This window comes from Ischnura elegans, chromosome 7, assembly GCF_921293095.1.
Source record: "Ischnura elegans chromosome 7, ioIscEleg1.1, whole genome shotgun sequence".
In the NCBI taxonomy this organism is placed as follows: domain Eukaryota; kingdom Metazoa; phylum Arthropoda; class Insecta; order Odonata; family Coenagrionidae; genus Ischnura; species Ischnura elegans.
The window spans coordinates 69252773-69258945 of NC_060252.1; positions in this window are offsets into that span (position 1 = coordinate 69252773).

A 6173-nucleotide genomic window follows, 5' to 3' on the forward strand; every position below is an offset into this window, starting at 1 on the left:
GAAGCAATTGGTTCAAGACCAAATTTAATAAAAGGGTCAATAAAAATAATTCCTTGTTTAGCAGCCTGGCTGAAACACTTAATTGTGTTCTGCGGTGTGACTTTCAACTTCAAGAGGAGTGAATTCTTGTGCTTCGGACTGTATTCCTGTACAGAGATTTAACTGTGAAAATGAAAATTGGTTACAAGTACATCAGTACTTTTATTGTAAATAAAGAGATCAAAAAATATTATGCAAGACTTCCTTAAAAGATCATTTCCATGGTTTTCGTATAGGATTGTTGTGGTACTCATCTGACGAAACTAATATGTACAATGAATTCTGTCAGGTACTTGAAAAAAATTATAAAATACTCTGGCAAAATTTTTAGTGCAAATGAGTAATGAGTACTGATGACTGTAATAATGGCTTTTGTACATTATTCTTAAACTATGTATTTCCATGTTTGATCGTGCTCTAAATATGTAAATTGCCAATGTCGGCATTGAAAAATGTGTGACCAAGGAATTATGTTGTGAAGCTGTAATTCCATTTCAATACATATAAACATTCTATGTATGTCTTTTAATTAAAAAACAAATACAAAATGTTGTAGAGATTCACACGTTCATTCAAATGTTGCATGTTCCATATAATTTCCATGAGGTCAATACCCTACCCTACTGGTTCCCAATAGTTTTTATGGGTACTTGATACCCACCATTCTAGTATTCTCCCAACCAATTTTTTTCCCAGACCTGGAACATTGTTCCAAAAATCAAGATATACAAAATACCTTTCAGGAATTTAGGTGGAAAGAGATACCGTATAAGCACGTATAAGAGGTGCACTTTTTTTCCCAGAAATTTCAGCCGAAAATGGGGGTGCATCTCTTACACAAACTTCTTATCTTCCCCCCTCCCCTTCACTGGTCACAAGTCCATGGGAAACTGAGTGGCCTTGGTTTTAAACGTGAGTCAGTCATCTGAAACCCTAGGTCAAAAACAAGCGGCAGGCAGGAGAGTTTCTCCCTTAGTGACGTATTTTTAAAATGCTCCTGTTTGCTCTTCTTACTCCTTAGCATCGCACCATCACGTCGGTACCTCAGAGGAAAACATGGAAAAGATCACGCTGGGTTTTTTGCTCTGGAGGGCACGCTAAATTTACTGCCACAAGTGGGCATCCTGCAGCATTTATACTGCTAATAGTAATCGCATATCAAACACATAGAGAAACATAGGGAAACGCAGTTTGGAAGGACAATACATAGTTAATAGTCAACATCTGTCTTGCCGAGTAATTTCCATTACGCTAAGGACCTGATTTTTCAAAAATCATCTTCAGGTGCTATTATGAGGATAATTACAACTGAAAATAATATTGGAGTCAAAACCTACAGTTTAAAAAATTCGAGCGAGTGTGTACATTGTTGGACCATATGGTGGATAGAAGAAATCGGAAATGCTTATAAGTGAAGACCGCTGAAGGAGAGGTCGAGGGGAAGGAGCACGCTCGGTCTTTCATGCAACGAGGCTACGAGCAAAGGAGCAACGCGTCCGATCTTACATGTGACATGGTTGCCTTCAAAGCCAAGGGGTGAAGGCACAGCAATGATATACGCAGTTTGCATTGCCTGAAGGTACCAGTCTGTCTTGTCTTGTTTGAATGCACTCATGCTATGCTTGTTTCTTCCAAAATGGTCCTGTTTGGACTATCTTGAATATAAGTAGCCTTGTTGTGACTATAAATCTTTGGGTCAATAAATAAGAGCTTAAAAAACTTAAAAGCTGTCAGATATGTGTCGCATTATGTCTCATTCTTTTCTGAACCTCGTGCATATCATACAATCATACAATTGCTGAAAACTATTGAGATACCTTTGAGCTCAGTAGGCATCTCTTGCACGTGTGCGGCTTTTACACGCACTCATACGGTAGTTCTCCTGATAATCATTTCTCCTCGCGGTATGAATAATACAACTGGGAATATTAATGAGCCAACAACCCACATGCATGTGGAATATTGTTTTTGAACCAAATCTCAGAGTGTGCTCCTGTAGTCTGTGTCACCAACCATCCCAAAGCATATCAGTTTTATCTTGATTGATATGCAGCACAAATTTCTTGAGGGGAAACCATGACCAAGACACATAAAGAACTTCCCAACTAAACAGAAGTGAACATGCAATGACCCTGGGACTCAAAACAACTACAATTGATGAGGCACCATAATCCCCTTACAACTAATGAATAAGCCAGGTGGAGTCGGTGATGCGAAGAGGATGGAAAAACCTCCCTTTTGCACTAAAAATATCCTGGCTTAATTACAAGATTTTCTCTATGGAATGGGAAAATGGAAAACATGGTTGATGGATTGAATGAAGAATAATGATCTTAGGGAGCATAAGGAGGATATTCAATCCGGCAATAGGGACAGGCCAGGAAGATAAGCGAAATGTACCAAGTAAAAATATGTACCATTAAAGGGTAAATTTGTTCAAGAATAATAAGACACTCATTTTTCCAGAGAGAAATGCTAAGGTATGAAAGAATAAAACCTGCTGAGGCTCAATTTAGCATTGCAAATAGATTAGCAGTTTGCTCATAGGTTTGATTGGCTTATCGGCATTCATAAAGTTGTAGGATAAATATAGATATAAAATTGACATGAACAAGATATCAGGCATCACTGCTTATGAAACCTGATGAATTTATGGATATTCTCGAAAGGGGTCCTGCTGCTGCCCAGCCGGACTAGGAATGACCGCTTTTAAGGTGGGTAACACAGAAAGAGCAAAAGGTAACAGTACGTAGGAGACTCATCCTGAAGATCCCCACAATATTATATGTATAAATTTTCATTCCCGTTGATGAGACAAATCAAATCAATCCTTTTATTAGTGCGCTCTGACTACTCAGTTTGTCTAAACCTAAGATGCCTCTCATATCTTTCGCTGGGCATCAATGGTGCAGCAGGTCTACCAGAATAATGCATACAGCTAGTACATTAGGAATCCTCAATTTATTAATGGAAAAAATATTCTTCAAGCTTCTATAAAATCATTTCAATCTATGGAAACTCTTCCACAGCCCATTTAAATGATGCATGTGTCCATGAACAAAATTTATGAGCGTATGAATGGATTTTTGGGTGTCAGCCCCAGCCTTAAGAAATATTCAAGACTACAAATAGAAGTATTTATTGTCATGTGAGTCAGATGTCCTTAAAATACACTTTGACAGTGATTGCTTCCTTCCTTTTATTTTTACATTAGATGCAAAGCGTAAACATTAACTTAAGCACAACCATAGTCTTGAACATGTCGGCCAGTTATTATGAAATGTAAAGCATCGAGTCAATGAATAAAACACTAAAAGGTAAACAAGAAAATATTTTGAAGAATTACATATCTCTCTCAACAATTACGGGCAAAGATAGACTTGTGTTATACTCGATCACAAAAATTCCATTCCCAACCTGAACCACACTGAAAAAGCTGCTCAAGAAATTGATAGCAACAACACCATATCATCCATCATGTAGGTACTCAAAGAGGTGAATGGAGGGGAATGGTAAGGGAGATATAATGGAGTAAAAAGGAATGACTAAGTTGCACCCATGGAGGGAAAAGAGAAGAAAGAACTAGAGAAATTATCTTTCATATAGATGAAGTTTTACGATGGAGTGTGCACTGAGGGAGGAGACGATTAAGAAAATTGTGATAGAGGGAAGTAAACAGGAAATAGTAAGGAAGAGAACAAAGTTAATGGGGTGAATGAAGAATAATAGTCCAAAAAATAAACTGCAAAGAAAGATATGCACACTCTGGAGAAAAAGGATAGGTAGGGGTAAAGTTAGTAGGTGAGTGGTCTTTCATGTAAACTGCCTTGGCCAGTCGACAAATTATCATAATAATAAATATGAATTCCTTTACCTTGGGCGACAACCTTGGTGTATTGAAAAGGCTTGCACGTTCCAGGGACCCCTAAAGCTGCACAGCTGGTTTCATTTCCAATTAGTTAGGGTAGGGACACCTATGCCACACAGGTCAAAGAGTTTTAGCAAGAAAAAAGGCTGTCTAAGTGATAGTATCTAATAAAAATCTCTGTTGGAATGGATGTGGGAAACCCTACCAACTATCTCTTACCTGAAAAAGCATAGTGGGATCAAATGAGCCTCGGAAAACTCATAGAACGAGACCAGTCTCTGAAGGGCAGGTATCACTCCAGGCAGTGAGGTCACATTTACGAAGTTACAAAATTTATAAACAGTTCAAAGTCATATGGTTTTGCAAAGCCTCAAAAGAAGAAATGTGGGGTTGATTGTAAAAGTAGAAGGACATTAATTGAATCAGGTCGAGCATATCAACTATTTAGGCAGCATATCAGAGGTAAACAAAATAGCATTAAGGATATCCGGAAGATTATTACTTAAGCGCATAAGCATTTATGAACAGAAATGATAATCGTTATGTACGAGGACAAAGAAAAGGCCAGAGAAGAAGGAGTGTAGCGATGGATCGGGTGGAAACATAAATGCTGAGGAAAAAGGATGAGAATTGAATAGTCTGCAGGCATTTGAGAAGCAGGTGCAGAGAAGAATTGAGAAGGTGAAGTGGTTGAAGAGTAAAGGGAATGATTGTAACAAAGGTAATACACATGATGGGTGAGCAGAGTAAATTTCTAGATGAGATCCGGAGGAGACAGATTGTCTGAATGAAGCGAGTACTAATTACTTAAAACCATTGTAGAGGGAAGAATGATATAAAAGCAACTCCAACTGCACAGCACGTACAATGACTTCACTTTTTAGATGTTAAAAAAGGGGTAAATGTAAACCTGGTACACAGGAAAATATCGCCAGTTAAATAGAAACTAATAAAGGTAGTTTCATTATAAAGAAACAAATTTCTGGACCATAAGTATTTCCTCACAAACGTGTGAAAAAGAATCGTATTGGAAATAAAAGAATGGCTCAATATAACTATGTACACCTATATAAATTAAACTTCATAGCCATTGTGTAAATATTGAATGTGATCACAAAAATTAAAGAAAAATATTTAATTCGAAAGAAATTACATAGCTAAGGGTTAGAAATTCAAGACAAAATAATAAAATATGAAAGCTTAATAGCCAAACGAAAACAGCATATGAAGTCCATGACTAGTTGGTAATGCCAAACTGTAACATCCTTCATGTCCAGAGTAATCATTGGCTTTCACAGTATGTAATACAAAATTCTCCTTCACTCTGGCAAGGGGCATTAGTAGTCACCAATTTTAGTACACACATGAGGATACTATCAAGAGAATAAATTCACCATAGGTTCATTCTTAAGGCCGTTTTACACGGGGCACAGAATTGCACAGGTTAGAGCTGCATTTATTTCTAAAATGGCGTGGAATTGCACGAATGCATAAACGAAATTAGAACAGGGGCTATTTTGTCATCTCACGTCCACGCATTCACGCATGTGTTCTAGCAATTCACCGCTTTACACGACGCAATTTTGACTGCCCCTTCGTACACCCGTCAGATTGTGCAAGAACGTGCCCCATGTAAAACGGCCTTTATATGCATTTTACCTTGAATTAATAAATGATTATCCCTAATAGTGGCAGCCTTTTTGCATGCTGTACATGAAAAATCCCATAGCTTTTTGACAAATTAGTATACTTACGTACCAAAATTTATTTAACACCCACTGTTAACATCTTATTAAATTAGATTTAAATTTTTTATACCCTTACGATGTACAAGATTGATGTAAAAATTCACTTATGCTGTTTCCTTTTCTATAAAACTTAAAAGAAAAATCATGAAATGTGCAAACATAAATATTATCAGCGTTAGATTACCCCATGGCACTCTCCGCATATTCCAAACAAAACCATTACCCCAACTCACAGAGGGGAGGAGATTGGGTTGGTGTGGTAGCTATAGTTCTGGCTTCCCACCTGATCGGTTCAGGTAAAATCCTGACAGTCGCACAGGATTTCTGTCCAAATTAGATGAATTGGATGCTTTTTTTGGAGGGCAATTCAAGTATAGAACTCTGTCCATGGGATGGGTTATTAAACTGTAGTCCCCTCCATACCTTCCGTTAAGAGCACCCTAATGTCAGTGCCAGCTTTCCCTCTGTCGCCTCCTCCACATACCATACCCAACCCAGCTTTTCTTCTCCCTTATACA